An 18,380-nucleotide genomic window follows, 5' to 3' on the forward strand; every position below is an offset into this window, starting at 1 on the left:
ATTCCCCAAATGTTCCCTTCCAAGTATTCTTTTGCTCATTATTGTTATCCATTTCATGTTCTAAACAACAAAACAAACAACAAAACAAACAGAAATGAAAAGGTTCACTTTTTGACATGTTTCACGAAGTCATTAAGTACCACCGTCTTCCAAACTAATGGCACTGGATAATAAACATGCTAAGGAAACCTTTAGCATTGTTCAGACTAATGCAAGATATTTCTGGTGTTCTGAAAATAGATGAAGGACACTAACTTATCAAATGGCATACATTCTGTATCCCTCATTCATCCTCTGTGAGCAGAGCTAGACACAACACCCATGCATCTGGATTCAAGTGCCAAAATTCACCCCCATGGTGGCTTAGCACTTGGAAAGGTATAGGAGAAACAAAAGCACTTGGTTCCATCACATTGTGGGTGTGATCAAGATTAGGCCCTTGCATCCTTTAAAAATCTTCCATTCGGCACTAAATTTGTTTCACCATCCCTTGGTCCAACCTATGGGTGCCGTCACATATAGTGGCCCACATAGATGTCAGACATGCTGCCAAACAAATGGAAGGGTCAGAGGGGAGTCTGCACTGACCCAGCATTTGGAGAGAGACCGAGCAAGAGAGAGGTAAGACTTCATGGAGAACTGTGAACTGAAATAAAAGGTGATTCATCAGACATGCTTCAGGGGGACAAGGCATTCCAAAGGTAGGATGACCACACCCCTGAAAAAGCCCTGTCTCTAGTCACCACCCACCTCACCTTTGCAGGCAAGAAGCACAGAAAGCAGGACTTCAGAAGACGATTTTAAGCAGGCAGGTTGAACACAACAAGAATAGACAAGTAGTCTGCCTCCAAGTATCAGAGACTAATATTTTGAGCTATATCTGTGTGCTTATTGCCAATTTCTTCTTGGCTCTACAAAGCGGTCAGCCATGTCTCTCAAATTGTGTAGGCCAAAGCTAAGGGAATCAGGAGGCATTTTGTTTCCAAAGAGAGAAACAGCTGGTCAGTTTAAGGCCATGAAAACCAAAAAGCTGGCCCAGAAGTTGTGCCCTCTGATCCCAGGTGTTTGTCAATCAACAGTGGTTACTTAGTGGTAAGACAAACATATTCTGTATATGAAGGTTCTTGGAGGTTGGGAACCCTACCTCCATCATATTCTGCACTGCAATACCTAGGCCACGGTTCCAGCCTCAATGTGAAAGGAGTTTTACCCCTTTGTATAACCAGTTCAGAAGCTTTGAATGACCTTGAGGGAGCAGAGACCATTCAGTCTCCTTGTCGCTCCCTTTATGATGAGAATTTACCAAAACCCGCTCAGCTTGCAAACCAACTGATGTATTTTGTTAGCTATGACAGAATCCAAGCACAATATGGAATCTGCCACAGACAGCAAATTAACCAGCATGTCAACATTAATATTGGCATATATAAGACACTGTAAAAATACGCATTATTCATTTTTCAGAAAATTACTGTGATATTTTTACTGGAAAACAGCTACAGATCATAATACTTCAGTGTTATTTTTGGGACCCTGCCGGTAACTTATTCTTCTTGTTTAAACTTGCATTGTTTCACATTATGGCCTTCTCAATTATCACTATGCCAAACACTGACACTTAATATAAGAAACATACAGGGCTGCTGTCTTTAAATCTCTTGATGCTATTGAACAGTTAAAGGCACAACTGCAAGAAAATGTTTTTGCTTCCACAGCTTCAAGGACACCAAATTTACCAACACTATAGATCAACAATATCAAACGTAAGGCACAGCCAACTTTCAGGCCTTTTAGTCACCCTGTATTTATCTCATAGTATCCCATTCAGTATCAATTCCCATATGATTATGTCTTGCTAGATCCTGGAACATCTAATTTAGGGAGGTGAACAAGGCTGATGCTGTGGTATACAAGTCTGTTAAGAACATCTGCCCTGCCATGGATAGTCCAGGCAAGCTCAATCTTGTTAGGTTTTAGAAGTAAAACTGGGCCAGTCCTAGTCTGTACTTGGATGGGAGACTTCCAAGGAAGTCTAGGGTTGCTACACAGAGGCAGGGAATGGCTAAACCACCTGTTTGTCCTTGCCTTGAGAACCTGTGCAGTCACTGAAAGTCAATTAGAGATGCCAGGCTCAAGGTGTGAGCTGGATATCCTCTAGAATTACAGCTCATCTCCAGACTACAGAGAAAATGGATACTTTGAAGGGTAGATCCTATGGCATTGTACCCCACTGAGCTCCTTGGCTTGTCCCTCAAATCTCCAGGAGTATCATAATCTGGAGCTGGCAGCCCTACTCCCCCACTTTCCACTGGTTGCCAACAGCCGATTCCACCACCTATTAAATGCATCTAACTAGTTGTCTAACTACAATCATACTGTACTTGCTTATGAACAGCGACAATGTCTAATATTTCACATTTCAGTGACTAGTCAATATGAAAATATAGTTTGTTAAATTCAGTAGTTTGGGAGGAAGGTAGTAGTGTTCAGCCTTTGGTACCCGACTAAGAGCTTAGATGTAAATTGTAAGAATCTCAGCAGTCTCTCAAATGTGACCTAGCAGTTCATGTTCTGAAAAGTCTTAACTTCCAGGAACCCTGTGAAGAAGACCGTAATAAGCATTTTAGGTGAAACTGATCACCTACAAAGTTATTGGATCAGTTTTTAAAGTACTATATTAAAAGGAAGGTGACCCAAATTGTAAGTCCCTTAAAAATGCTATACATGCCCACACACTAAAATTGTTAAACATAGGGATGCCAGTCCCCAGACAGGACCTGGAAGTATACGTCATCTCCAGACTAAAGAGATCAGCTCCCCTAGAGAAAAGGGCTGATTTGGAGGGTGGAGTCCATAGCATTATACTCCACTTAGGTCTCTCCCAGCCCCAAATACCACCCATTTCTGGCTCCACCCACAAAGTCTCTGGGTATTTCCTAACCTAGAGCTGGCAACCCTAAATGAACATAACTGTAAGTAGAATGCAAACATAAGATGACTCCTTCTTTTCTTTTTGATGTTATACCTGTGAAAAAGGCCAGTCTTACATTTCAGTAAACACTGTATATCTTAAAATGAATAACCCACCCTTTGCAGCAAAACCATCTGTGCTGCATTTCAACATCAGTTACTGAAACAACCTGCGCATTAATATTGTGACCTGGTATTTTTTTTTTAATCCTCCAAGATAACAGAACTACATAAATACTTCTAAAAACATTATCAAAGGGAATTCTTATTTACAGAATGAGACTGTAGAATAGAATAGAAATACATGGGGAAATAACTTTGTAATTTAAACTTACCTTTAGAATATTGTTTCATCCCTGGTTTTGCTAATGTACTTCTGCGTCCAGCAGTGCTCACAAGTCCTGTCTGTCTCTCGTTATGGAACAGCTGTGCAAGAGGCAGAAAGCCAGCCGGAGACAAAGATTTTAACTACTAACTATTACAAGCTGATTTTCTGCCTTCCAAACCTGGTGTGACCTCACAATTCGTTTTTCAAAACCTGTATAAGAATGCTTTGATCAAGAGGGTCCCAAATACATCACTATAGAGACCCATCATGCTACAGAATCATATGGTGCAGGCACTACCACAAAATATTTACCTGGCACTTCCTCACTGGAAAGCACATTGCCCTTCCTGCAGGTGGTCAGGCGACTGAACAATCAGTTCACAGTCTCCCCTGCCCAAATTTATAGGAGTATATTTGATCAGAAGGCAATAGGAATATTGCAGCCTTCAGGACTGGTGGAAACCATTTTAACTTCTTGTTCACACAAGTAAATGGGAGAGATAGAAGAATGGATTACAGTGGTAGTGGATTCTAGTTTTGGATATTGATCTTTATTTTTATTCTTCAGCCTTTCAAATAAAAAAACTGGTGCAGCTGGGGGTGGGGTGGGGGCCTGTCCTCTTGTTGCAGGAATGAATTCCAAATTGTCTAAGATCATTCACTGCATCTATTCTACACCATTATTCTGCTGCATGTGTGAACCAAGTTTTTGTCTAGGGTTACCAACCTCAAGGTGGGATTTGGAGTTCTCTTAGAAGCTGGGTTCCTACTCCTCGTCCATATGCAGATACCTGGGTTGCCAACTTCCAGGTTAGGGCCTGGACACCTTCATTCCTCTGCCCAGCCTCCAGCAGCAGCTCCCTGCCTTGTAAGTCCACCTGGTTCACATGAGCCAATTAAGCAACGCCTGCTATGTGCTGGAAGAGAGCTCCACTCTAAAAGGCACCACACCATGTTAGCAAGACAGATACTAACAGCAGAAGATGAAGTTATCACAGAGTGAAGACTGAGAGGCTAATGGGAGGCCTGGGTTACAGACCTGTTCCATATCTGATGCCCTTGGACTGCCTGAAGTAACCCTTGGCTCACTGGACTGAGTTAAAATATTAATTTCATTCTGTCTGTCCTTTGGCATTCTGTTTTTGAAATACTGATTCTCACTTTATTCCAACAGAGAGCTGAAGGCCAAGACAGGAGACAAAGAAAACTGCTGGCCTCCCTTCCTTGTGGTGTGTGAATGGGAGAACTTACCAGCAGCTCTTCCACCCAGCAAGCAGCAGGGAGAGGAAGAAGAGGACAGATAAGCCCCCCAATTGGCCCTCAGTGACAGAGTGCTCTCTCCCTATTGGTGACACAAATTGGTCTGCATGCAATTTGAACTGATTGGCCTCATTGACAGAGTGCTCTCTCCCTATTGGTGGCACACCCCCAGGGAGGGCCAATCAGATAGGGAGTGAGTTGTCTGCATGCAATTTGAACTGATTGGCCCTCATTGGTAGATTGCAATTTGAACTGATTGACCCCCATTGGCAGAGTACTTACTAATGGTGGCACACTCCCAGGAAGAGCCAATCAGGTAGGCAGTGAGTTGTCTGCATGCAGCTTCAACTTTATAATGTTTAGTAATGATAGTGATTAACAATGAAAAATCCTAATCCTCACAATTTTATTGCATATTATAATTATTGAATTAGTTATGTTTTTAATTTTGATGTTACCTGCCCTGATCCAACTAGGGAAGGGCAGGCAATGAAATAGCAATAACAGAAGTTGTAGTAGTAGTAGTGGTTGTGGTGGTTGTGGTGGTTTTTATACCCCGCTTCTCACTAGAGCTGTTTCTCAGTGGAACAGAAGAAGAAGAAGAATTGGTTCTTATATGCTGCTTTTCCCTACCCGAAGGAGGCTCAAAGCGGCTTACTGTCACCTTCCCATTCTTCTCCCCACAACAGACACCCTGTGGGGTGGGTGAGGCTGAGAGAGCGCTGATATCACTGCTCGGTCAGAACAGTTTTATTAGTGCCGTGGCAAGCCCAAGGTCACCCAGATGGTTGCATGTGGGGGAGTGCAGAATCGAACCCGGAATGCCAAATTAGAAGTCCGCACTCCTAACCACTACACCAAACTGGCTTTCTTGGGAGGTTGGGAGTGTCCTGCATGATGCAGGGGGTTGGACTAGATGACTCATGAGGTCCCTTCCAACTCTATTATTCTATGATTCTACCCAAAGGAGTCTCAAAGTGGCTTAAATCACCTTCCCTTCCTCTCCCCACAACAGACACCTTGTGAGGTAGGTGGGGCTGAGAGAGCTCTGACAAGAATCTGTGAGAACAGCTCTAAAAGGACTGTAACTAATCCAAGGTCACCCAACTCACTGCATGTGGTGAAGAGGGAAATCAAACTTGGCACACCAGATTAGAAGCTGGCACTCATTACCATCACAGCGAACTGACTCTTATTATTATCATTGCCATCATAAAATGTCAGTGCTTTAATACAGGAATTTCTACGTGTTTTTGTGTATGTATTTTCAAAAATAACTTAACTTTGTTTTTTTATATGAACTCTAAGTCAATGATGAACGAGAAGCATATTTTTCTGTGATTGATTCTGTTGCAACACAAAGACTCCTGATAAGTTCTCAGCTACAAGACTGATTCTCTCAAATACTCTAATTTAAAAAAAAGTACAGAGTCTTTAAGTAATTTAAAACCAGTTATTCTCTTAATAACTACTCTCCAACCCCTTTTAAAGTATTGGACAACTCCACCACTTGTGAAAAAATCTACCAAATTTTCTTGATAAAAGACTGAATAGAAGCCAAACCTGTAAGATCAGATCAAAGTCAACGAAGAATCTTATATTTGTGGACAATGAGGTCATAGGAGAAAATCATGCCTTTAGTGTAATTTCTAGGATATAAATTTCTTTTAGTCTGTCAATTGTAACTGCCTATTTAATCTCAGACCATGTGTGGTGAAGGAATAGGCTCCATTCACTTGATTACAACACATTTTTCCCATTTTGACAGTTTTTAACAAGGTTTCTGCAGTCTCAAAGGACGACAGAAAAGAAACTACAATTATCTAGAGATTATCCAGAAGACTAGTAAAAAGAGAATTGAGTTCAACAATTTTAGTCCCCCAATAGCTTCAGACCCCATTTTGAGCGTATCTCAAGATGTGTCTTATAAAACTGATATAGTCTCCACACAAAGCAGCTAGAATCTAACACTTAAAAGGGGAGGTTTTATACAGTCATAAAATCACACTTGAATAAAAATTATCTGCAGATGAATATTGGCGGCTTGAGGGGCTTTAACCTTGGGCTAACCTTGTTCATGTGGTAATCAGAAAGATAGCATCCAGCAAGGGGGAAGTGATGGAAGAGAGAAGAGAAGCTCACTTGGAGAGTCACTGAATTTGCCAACAGGAAATCATTAAATGCAATTGTAATTGATAGTTAATTGTATTGTTCACAAACCTAAACAAATGCCATTCTTCACTTTATGCTGGATTTCACTCGGTTCTATCCACCATCCCCCAGTATACAAATATCTTCTAGTGCTGCCTTAAGTGATGTGACTAACATCTGTCATGTGTGACTCATGCTTTCTCCAGGAGAGAATTATGTTCCCAGCGGGGAGGCCTTTGTTCAGGAGGTGTGGGTTTGTTTGTTTTGGTTGGCGTTTGATAGGAATGCACATGCTGCTAAGAGTTCACATGAGCAATGGGAGGCCGAAGACATTTCACCTTGCACTTGGAGTGAAAGGTGACAGAGCCTAGGACAGCTCCTGATTCCTTCTTGGGAGTGGCATGGGAGCTGTCCTTCAAGAAAATGTTGACAGAACAAAAACACAGGTGTCCTCTTTTATGGAGAGAGCAGCAGCCAGGGTTTCCCACAAAGGCCCCTACCACAGGAAAATTATCCACCTTGTCTCCCTCGCTGCCCCCATCAGACTCCATCTTGACAACTAGTTGCCATAGCAACATCTCGGGTTCCTCTGTGGAGCAACATTTTGTTCCCACAGCACTGCCAATACTGTTCAGCAGTTAACCCAGTGTGGCTAGACGTGTGACAATGTTCTTGTACCATGAATATGAGAACCCAGCATTACTCAGTTTTAAACTACCTGGGGGAGTGCCGTAGCAATTCCAGCAAGTCTGAAGTTGGAGTGAGAGCAGAAAACGTGATAAACTTTTTGGGAGTAAAGAAAAATTCTGCTTGAGTACCCCTTTCCCCATCTAGTAGCAGTATCTATTACAATGCAAAGTGTTTGTGTAGGTGTGTACATGCATATGCACATGTGTGTGTATGTGTGGAGGGAGATTTCTCCAGTTTCTCTCCTATGACTTAATCGATTCTGGAAACAGCTACTGGAGGATGGAAAGGAAAGGGTGAGTTTTTCCCACACAGCATACTAAGAGTAGAAGGCAGAGCTAGCATGGTATAGTGGCTAAGAGTGGTGGGATGTAATCAGAGAATTGGGTTTGTGTCCCCACCCCTTCACATGCAGCCAGCTGGGTGACCTTGGACTAGTCAGAATTCCCTTAAGACTGTTCTCACAGTACTGTTCTCTTAGAGCTCTCTCAGCCCCACCTGCCTCACAGGATGTTTATTGTAGGGAGAGGAAGGGAAAAGTGTTTGCAAGCTGCTGTGGGATTCTTTTGGGTAATGAAAAGCAGGCTATAAAAACTCAGCTCTTCTCTATCTTCTCAAATAAGGAGAAACCCTTATTTACTGACATACCTGCCTTCCTCCCCAGCTGGGGGACCCAAACTGACTTACATAATTCTCCTCTCCCCCATTTTATCTTCACAATAAGCCTTAGGTTAGGGTGAAGGGATGTCACTGGCTAAAGTTAACTCAGTAAGTTTCTATGATAGAGTGAGGATCAAATCCAGAGTCTACTTGATCAAAGTTAGTTGAGTACTATACCACACTGGTTCTCAGTGTGGCTTTCACTGGCTACATTTCTATTTCAACTGCATTCATTGTGAGGGGCAACTGATATGATGTCTGAGAGAGAGAATAGCTTGAGGAAGTATCCTCTTTGAGAGAGAGGATAGCTTGAGGAAGTATAAAGTTTATTCCATAGGAACCTGGAACGTCAGATCCATGAATCAAGGCAAGCTGGACGTGGTCAAACAAGAGATGACAAGACTGAACATCAACATTTTAGGAATCAGTGAACTAAACTGTACATTAATGGGTGAATTTAATTCAGATGACCATCAGGTAAACTACTGTGAGCAAGAATCTCTCAGAAGAAATGGAATAGCCTTCATAATCAATAGAAGAGTAGGAAAAGCAGTATTGGGATACAATCCCCAAATGACAGAATGATCTCAGTTCGAATCCAAGGCGAACTATTCAACATCAGTCATCCAGGTCTATGCCCCGATCACTGCTGCTGAAGAGGATGATGTTGACCAGTTCTATGAAGCCCTATAACACCTTCTAGAAGCAATGCCAAAAAATGATGTGCTTATCATCATGGGGGATTGGAATGCTAAAGTAGGAAGCCAAAAGATAACCAGGATAACAGGCAAGTTTGGCCTTGGAGTACTAAATGAAGCAGGGTACAGGCTGGTAGAAATTTGTCAAGAGAATACAATGGTCATAGCAAACACTCTTTTCCATGTACACATGGACAACACCAGATGGTCAACACAGAAATCAGATTGACTATGTGCTCTGCAAGAGCCTCTTGTGGCGCAGAGTGGTAAGGCAGCCGTCTGAAAGCTTTGCCCATAAGGCTGGGAGTTCAATCCCAGCAGCCGGCTCAAGGTTGACTCAGCCTTCCATCCTTCCGAGGTCGGTAAAATGAGTACCCAGCTTGCTGGGGGGTAAATGGTCATGACTGGGGAAGGCACTGGCAAACCACCCCGTATTGAGTCTGCCATGAAAACGCTGGAGGGCTTCACCCCAAGGGTCAGACATGACTTGGTGCTTGCACAGGGGATACCTTTACCTTTACCTATGTGCTCTGCAACCAAAGATGGAGACGTTCTATACAGTCAGTAAAAACAAGACCAGGAGCGGATTGTGGTTCAGATCATCAGCTTCTTGTTGCAAAATTTAGGCTTAAATTGAAGAAAGTAGGGAAAAGCACTAGGCCACTCAGGTATGAGCTAAATCATATCCCCTTCTTCTTCCTTCTATATATGGAACTCTCATAAGTACTAAGATGATTTTTTCTCAATTTTAGGCCCTCATAAGGAATTAACCTATATAAATATCTACACCCTGGAGTTATATTATTGATAAAACCAAGGTGCTCTTTACACTTCACTGTCAATTTTTAAAATGTAGAACAATTCTGCTGATTTTTTTTAAACCCACAAGCTTATTATAAACTATCATGTGGTTGTTTTTAGAAAATGTGTTTACTTTTCATATCTCTCATAGCTCTCAACAGAACCAGGACTTTTTATTGATTTAAAAAACTCTTTAATATGGAACCCTGTGGGCTATCACAATATTTTGAATGCTAGAAATTGAATTGCTGTGCCAGATAATCAATAGGAAGGCAACAGGGGTACTTTGGTCTTGTGGTAACCATTTTATGCCATGTGGAATTTATGACATTGAGCTTATTTTTTATATTAAGCTAGCAATGGGTGTCCTCTGCTAATACTGGTCTTGCACCTTCTCCAGTTCATGTGGAACATTCCTTTTGCTACTTGGGAGCAATCTTCTTCTTATGCTTCAAGGATATACAATCTAATATTGTCCTAATAGCATCCATCAACTCCATTCGTTTTAATGGGAACTGCAGGGGTGGTAGTGTGAAAAGAAGCATTGCAATCATAACGAACTTTCAGAGGAGGGGAAACAGTTTGGTATGTATCCAGGCAAATGTCAGTATTCATCATGTTTGACAAAAAGGAATCCTACTAGGAAGGGCAAGTTTTGTTTTCCTTAATATCCATTGAGACTAGTGTGAAATAGAAAGAAGTGATTGCATACATGGGAGTGTCTCGTTCTAATATAAGAACTGTGCTTAAACCCTTAGGTGAACTAATGAGAAATAACTTCTATGTTATGAAGTAAGAAACATTTTCCACCAGAACTCCTGAAGTATTTCAAGCTGTTTTGTACGCCTAAATCCAAACTTTGGTCTTCTGTTTTTCTTCTTTATCAACACTAGATTGATGGTACCAGATCAATTTAGGCTGGAAAATTAAATTGGAACCAGAGCCGTGCTTCTAAAAATCCAGCATACCAGAGAGAAGAATAAACTGTCCTTGATAAGATAATTTTCCAATTTCAGGATTTCCCCCACTGAGAGAGCCCTCAGCCCTGCATATGCAGGCCTAATATGCGTCCTGAATGGTTCTATTCATGAGAAGCATTACTGCTTAAGTAATGGAAACAGTACAGTTTACATGGGAGATGTTTGTTTCATCCTGTATGGAACATACTGTTTTTTTATGAAAATAATGGGAATGCTTTATGATACGTTAATTCACAAGCTTAAAAAGCGGGAATTCTAAGGTAAACAGAGAAGTGACATACCCTCCCCCAATCCAGATTTGCTCTCTTGATAGGGAAGAAGTTTGCTTTTAGCCTACTGATACTTAATTTCCTTCTTGCTCAATTTAATTTATTAAAAATATGTTCAATGTAATACAATTTGCTGTGGGAGTTTATACCTCACATTCCTCACAACAGCTGCTTTTGTTCCACTTTACGTTAGCAGGGCCTTTACACCAAAATCTTTGGAACTGACCGTTTTGAGCAGCCGTACTATGAGGCCTGACCACATGTTTTCTATTTGGTGTATCTGAGGTAAAATCCCTCATGAGAGTGGGAGAAATGAAAACGTGACTTGCAGGAAATGTAAAAATCTGTACATCTCCCTCCATGGAGTTAAGAGGGGGGCATAGATTCGTGAGGCTATAAAGCAAACCAGCATAGATTTACAAAGCAAAATGCTGAAGAGTACGTTTCTAAAATCTGGAGTGCTTGCCTCTGCTAAGTCACGAACAGTCAGTCACTCACTGTTGTGTAAGACAACAAGAAATGCCTTCTCTTGAGGCCCCCGTAAAATTCCTGATGAAACTGCGGTCAAGAGAAAATATACCTTGTGTGAAGATATGTTTAATAAGAACATATTCTCTGGACAAAATTCTGTGACTGAAGCTTTCTTTGGGGGACCTTTTAGGCAAAGGTGCATTGCTCATGAGGCAATGCTGTTTCCTCCAACCACTTTTCTGGATATCACCAAGCTCAGAAATATCCCTAATTCCCACTGATAGAATGAAATGAGGCCAGCCGTGTTGCTGTAAAGACACTGCTTAAATTCATGGCATGCAACCCTCATCAAAAGACAATTTGAATTCATTACTTCAGCAATTCATATATGATACAAATACAATACCACTTGGCAGTGGAATTACTACTCAGAGATTGAAAAATGTATTCCATGACCAAGGTTGGTCCCCCCCTCCCCCAAAGTTGTGAGCCATAGTGGAAAGTTTCCTCTTGAAATGGTGGATCAAACCTTTAAAAAAACACTACATGGGAATCCGTGAAAATCATCACTGGAAGAAGCTCTCTTTTATTGTTATCATTGTTTTGTTTATTTAAAGAACATACACTCTGATTTGCAAAATGAAAAATTTTCCTCAATCTTTTGAGAATAAATTTGGCTTCACCAGCCCTGAAAGCTGCCAAACTTTATCATGGCTTTTGATGAAGATCTTGTGAAGCAGATCAAGTGACTGGCTATATTAAGCCCCTCAGATATATGGATGTTTCCATCTTCAGATTTTGAGCTCTTATTTGTATATTTTGGATTGCATAGCATTAGCACATTTGTGTGTATGCATGTGTGTGGGGGATTTGAAAGTTGTGTTTTAATGAGTTGCTGTAATGTTTACTGAGATATATTTGATGCATTTTAAAAGTTATAGCATATCATATAAATGTGGAAATAAGTATGCAGAATTTTCCATATTCAGTTTTGGCATCTCCAGTTACTTTGTTAGGAAATAGCTCTTTATCCCTGACCAAATAGTCTAACTCAATAAAGCAACCTCATTAGTTTATAAGCATTAATATCAAATTCCCACAACAGGAAGATCTATGAAGTATTTCTGTGTTTCACTTCCCATTTTGTGCTACTATCTCTGCTTACAGTGATGTCTTAAGAGCCCTGAGCCTTTTCCCACCTTACTGTAAATGTCTGTGCTGAACAATGCTCCACAGTTTTTCAGGGGAGAAAAGGAATTGAATACTTTAACCGTCAAGGGGAATAACCTGTCATGCTCATCATCTGTCTAGTAAATTATCAGAAATCTGTTTTATTGTTCCAAGGTCCTTTTGCCAAAAGTAGATTGGCTGATGGTTTTGTTTATAAAATATATCACATGTACTTGGTTTGATTTCCCCATGTCAGGACTAACTATTAAAATAAATTATCTATGTTTAGACAAGGTGAAGAAGTGGATGATTCCTTTCTGGTGAGGTTGCTGGTTGAAAGGTGAACAAGATGCTTTAAAATTTCCATTCTATCAATGTGAAATAGCCATAATATTTAACAGACTATGTGAGTTAATTTGTTTGTAAACATTAGTATCACATTTCTACAACAGGAAGGCCTAGGACGAATTTCTGTGTAGCACTTCAGGTAGCATGACATAGCCTGATCTCATCAGATCTTGGTAGCTAAGGAACATCAGTACTTAGATGGGAAACCACCCAAGAAGACTCTAGAAAGACGGCAATGGCCAATCACCTCTGCTTCTCACTTACCTGGAAAGTGCTTTGCTTGGTTCATCATAAGTTGGTTGCACATGCTTGTTTTTCAGTTTGGGGAATTGTTATTATACACAGCCAAACATCCTAAAGTTACTATTTCAGTACTATTGACTTTCAGGAGAAAGTCAAAGCCTAACTTTACAAGCCACACCACCTTCATGGCCTTGGTTAATCTGTACAACAAAGACGTTGTGTGGTACAACATGCCATGATCAATGTATGATCAGATAAGTTAATAGTACAGATGTACAGTCAAGGCAGGGATAGCATGAACCTTGCAATGAACATGTTCAGTAAGTATGCTTAATAACCACAATGATTTGTGAGCAGTCTACCTTTGTCTGCCAAACAGCTTTACAGCTGCACTGTAGTTTTGGCAGTGGGATTTCATTTTCATGATTGTCGCATCTGTGCAGAAAGCAAAGTTATTCTATTTATAGTAATGGATACTGCCGCCCCCCATGGTTACTTAGGGTCAATATTTGCTGTGGTTGGGGCTGTGAGCTCTACCTCCTAATATGTTAACACTTAAATAGTTAGTGGGTTCCATGTCTCATTCAAGGGGTTACTTTGGCATGTCAGATACCACATTGTTTTACCTTTAAGAATACTCAAAGGTGAAAAAGTGAAACAATGAAGTAGGAATTAGAGACAGGCAAGTGTGTCACTTGTACTTACTAATGCAACCTATGAATCAGGTTTCAGGCATACATGGATTCCAGTGCTGCTGGTATGGAGTAAAAGGAGCATTCTGTTACTATCTTTGTAACTACAAGTCCCCCCCTCCTTTATTTTGATTTTCCAAGAACACAAGGTTAAACTACAGTTGATTCCTACCTCTTGCTTAGCTCCGAATCGGACTTACCCCAATGTTGCCTCTGGGGGTTGGGGGATGGGGAAGCACAAAGAAGGAACCATGCAGTATTCTGCTATCTGCATGGCTTGGTGTGTGAGTAAATTCCCATGGTGGTTGGGGGAGGTACCCCAATATGTAGAGCAGGGGTAATCAAACTGCGGCCCTCCAGATGTCCATGGACTCAATTCCCAGAAGCCCCTGCCAGCGAATGCTGGCAGGGGCTTCTGGGAATTGTAGTCCATGGAGGGCCGCAGTTTGACTACCCCTGATGTAGAGCATCATCAGGCTGGGTAGAGCTGTGAGTAGTTCTGGCGGGGGGGGGGGCTTTACCTTCTCCTATTTAGTTCACTGCTACTGGTGGGAGCTTTCCCAGATTTTTTGCAACTTTCCCTCCCCCTCCCCCTTCCTGTGTTTCAGTTGTTATGGGTAGTGTTACTGTTTGCTGTTTAGTTTTATTGTCACAGCTTTGTGTAGTTTGGACATTGGGCTTTTGGCTGGGAAGATGGTGCCTGCATTCCCACATCCCACATTCTGGGGACTCCTTTAAGGGATCTTGGGGTGGTGCCAATTTAGCAACCTGCCCAACTCAGAGAGTGTCAGCAGGGCTTGCACTACCAAGTGGTAAGGGAACCATGGGCTGGGGAATTGGGGTTATCAGGGTGAGTCACCAATTCAGGATCTATCCCCATTCTGCACCAATGTTCCTGCAGTACATTAAACAAAGCCGTGACCTCTTTATTTCTCCATTGGTGGTTTATGGTACCATTCTTTACCTGTGCTCCCTTCAACTCCCTGAGCCTGCAAAAGCCATCTCATTGATCTTTGTGGCAGAAAGGGAGATAGAACCTGTCCAATTCTCTGTCAAGTATATCACAATGGAGTATTCCCAGCTAAGCAGTTCTAAGATCGTAGGCTTGGATTGTAAGCCTGCCTGTACTCATAGTTCAGTCTAAGAGCAAAACTTGTTCCATCTGCAAGGAAACAGCTATCTCAACAAATAACTTGCTGCTTAATTTATCAGTCTACCGAAACACAGAAGACTAGCTTGAACATACTGGGATTTAGACATATGTTGCAAGGAGTCTTGGACTCCAAGACTTGCACTTGGACCACTAATCCACCCACTCCAATTTACATGTTTCGCAGAGGATTTGTACATTCCAGTTATAGTAATTTCAGGCCTTCAAAACAATTGCATTGCCAAAGAAATCCACATTGGTTTGCAAAGTAATTTCCATATTGTATTTTTTCACATTACATTTGCAATGGTTTGGAACTGTAAGATGCATAGGGAAAACATCCTTGTACTTAGGTCATTAGAAGATTTTAAAATGTGAAAATGTTTTTTGAAGAGTCTTGGTCAAATCTGATGTCCTAAGTCTCCAGTGATCCCCGGAAAAGGGAACTACAAGAATCCATAGTGGATATTAACATAGGTTTGGATCCCAGTAATCATAGGGAGACTTCTTATCATACAAGAGGACTTTTTTCTTTTTGCTTGCTTTTCACTTTTTTGGCATTGATATTTTCCCCAAAACCTTTAATGGGGGTTTGGGGATTCCTGAGAAGGGCAAGTGTGTTTGTGCATTGCCAGGGTGATTATTCATTGGAAACTTCAAGCTCCTTGCTAGAATTAAGATGAAGAAGTGAGAGGCATGAACAGACATTTAACAAACAGAGATCCAAGTCCAACCTATATTGTTCAAAAGAAGGAGATATGGATATTTGGACCATTCATCTGTAAGGGCTAATATTTTGTCCAGGCCCTGTTAAGTTTATGGAAAGAAGAGACCAAACAAGATGTTACTTGGTCACTTCTTTATTCAGTTGTTAAGAACTGAGGTGTGTTAATACCAGACCTTTGAAGGAGGCCTTATAAGGGCCGAAATGCATCATTCTATTGGTTCACATAGTGCACAGCATACTGGTTTGCAATAGCCTATGGGCTGGATATATGTTTTTAATTCCTAAAGGTTTTTTTTAATGTGCATCATAAAAGTAATATAATTTTAACAACAGAACAGACATTCAATCTTTGAAGGTCCTAACTGTTACCAGTTGGGATTTTGGGAAACCTCAAGCCAACCCCCAGTGTATACTAGTGACCTAAGCAAACAACATGTTGTTTCCTCTCCATTAACTGTGGAGCTGATCAAGAAAGGTAGAAGAAGAAGAAGAGTTGGTTCTTATATTCCACTTTTCTCTACCCAAAAGTCTCTAAGACCGTTTATGCACTGGGAACTTCACTGCCCCAGGGACAAATCAGGGACGGATGAGGTACACCTGGCCAAATGCTCCCCCATGTGAGTGCAGGAAGAGGTGGGGCAACCTACCATGACTAAAACTCCAGCCTGCAGCACGGCATGAAACCTCCAGTGCATAAACGGTCAAAGCGGCTTACAGTTGCCTTCCCTTTCCTCTCCCCTCAACAGACACCCTGTGATGTAGGTGAGGCTGAGAGAGCCCTGATATTACTGAAGAAGAAGAGTTGGTTCTTATATGCCACGTTTCTCTACCCAAAGGAGTCTCAAAGTGGCTTATAGTTGCCTTCCCTTTCCTCTCCCCTCAACAGACACCCTGTGATGTAGGCGAGGCTGAGAGAGCCCCAATATTACTGCTCGGTCAGAACAGCTTTATCAGTGCTGTGGTGAGCCTAAGGTCATCCAGTTGGTTGCATGTGGGGGAGCGCGGAATCAAACCCGGCTCGCCAGATTAGAGGGGTCCACACTCCTAACCACTAAACCAAGCTGGTTCTATGGTGCACATGGATGTTTTCTTCCAGTGCTGCTTTCCTGATCATGTGAAGCACTATAGTAGCCAAATGTTGCATTTGGCTATTTATTTACTTACTTCATGTATACCCTGCCTTTCTCCCCTCTTGGGACCCACAATGGTTTACAACATACTCCTCCATTGTTCTATACACAAAAAGATTGTTAGGTCAAAGAGTTTATTCTGTTTTTTGACTGTTTTTTTTAAAAATATGATAGCCTAAATGCTAAAGCTGTAGTCTATGAGTGAAAGCAGATTATTTTTTTATTTACTTTATTTATATCCCGCCTTTCAACCCAACGGGGACCCAAAGCGGCTTACATCCGCTTTGTGTCATGAAGCTTAATACTTCAGAATTTAATAGGAATGGGTGATATGTAGACAAAAGAAATTCCCGGCTAGTTGCATCAGCACCTGAGAAACAAGCATATGCTGCCACCTTGGGGAGGACTCTTTCCCTGTAGCTGAAGGAGTCTTGAGTGTTGTCACATAAATCAATTTCATGTTTTGCCTGTCACATCCCCACAGGAAGAAACGTTTCTTAAATCTCTCTACTCATGCGGTCATAAGATCTTCCAGATGTCTCCCAGCATCTTTCACGTTACGACCCTCATTGTGGAGAACTGCCATTGTTCTGAGCGGGAGAAGTAAAGTTTAATGTGAAATCCCACAATGCCTGCTTTGACTTAATATCTCCAGGCATAGCCAGCCAATAATGTGAGCAGCTCAATTGTCTACCCACAAAAGATAACCAAATGTATCCAAAGCTTCACTGATCATTCAAATCATATATGTGTGTGTGTATGTATATGTATATGTATATGTATATGTGTAGATAGATAGATAGATAGATAGATAGATAGATAGATAGATAGATAGATAGATAGTTCTATGGTCCCTTCTATGCTCTTTCTAACCAAGATAGACACTAACACCAGGCACCTGCTGGGATAACCACACAGAACAACATCCTAGCTTTGCAGAAGGCTCTCAGAAATAAAACCAAAACTTCAGGCATTAATAGTCACCTGTATTAATACTCAACATTGCCATGAGTGTTGGGGGCAGGGGGGGTGGGAGAAAATACTGCATAGCCTTCTGGTCACACTTGCTGTTAGTGGGAAGAAGGCATACACTTTACTTTTTGTTTTATCTAAAGGAATTAGATGCAGGTACCATTTATGCAAGAGGAAAAAAAATAGAGATTGTCCTCAGTGATACAGGTACCCTGAAGGTAACGTCGTCTGGCTTTTGTGATTTCTACCATCACGCCGATCCTGGGTTCTCTAACAAAATGCTTGGGCTGTGGATCAGAATCCCTTAATATAGACTACTGACTTATTTTACACAGCCCAAAGATGAGATTTTGATACTGCATCTTCCTGGTACTTAGAGACTAAGACATTAAAGGCCTCACAGCAGAAGGGGAAAAGGAAAGAGAAAAGCCCCATAAACACTTCTATCCATGCTCAAGACAATCGTTTTCAAACAAGGAAGCGTTTAGAATAGTGTTTTCAACAAGATGGGAAAATATTAGATATTTAGGGATGGAGTCTGAGAAGAGCAGGGTTTGGAGCCATGAGGAACCTCAGCAGGACATAAAACTGTAAAGGGCACCTTCCAAAGCAGCTATTTTGCCCAGGGGAACTGATCTCTGTAGTCTGGAGACCAGTTATAATTCAGAAGGAA

The 18,380-nt window shown here is 41.4% G+C and overlaps 1 long non-coding RNA gene across 1 annotated transcript in view; it reads right to left on the reverse strand.

Annotated features, from left to right (window-relative positions):
• The window catches only part of LOC143819257 (uncharacterized), a 50,415-nt gene extending 46,250 nt beyond the window's left edge, over positions 1-4,165 (reverse strand). The window contains exons 1-2 of the long non-coding RNA XR_013224887.1: positions 4,026-4,165; positions 3,306-3,396 (exon numbers count right to left, since the gene is read on the reverse strand). This is a non-coding gene — a long non-coding RNA (uncharacterized LOC143819257). The remainder of the gene's footprint in view (positions 1-3,305; positions 3,397-4,025) is intronic.
• Between the last annotated feature and the right edge of the window lie 14,215 nt (positions 4,166-18,380).

This window comes from Paroedura picta, chromosome 10 (genome assembly GCF_049243985.1).
Source record: "Paroedura picta isolate Pp20150507F chromosome 10, Ppicta_v3.0, whole genome shotgun sequence".
Classification (NCBI taxonomy): domain Eukaryota; kingdom Metazoa; phylum Chordata; class Lepidosauria; order Squamata; family Gekkonidae; genus Paroedura; species Paroedura picta.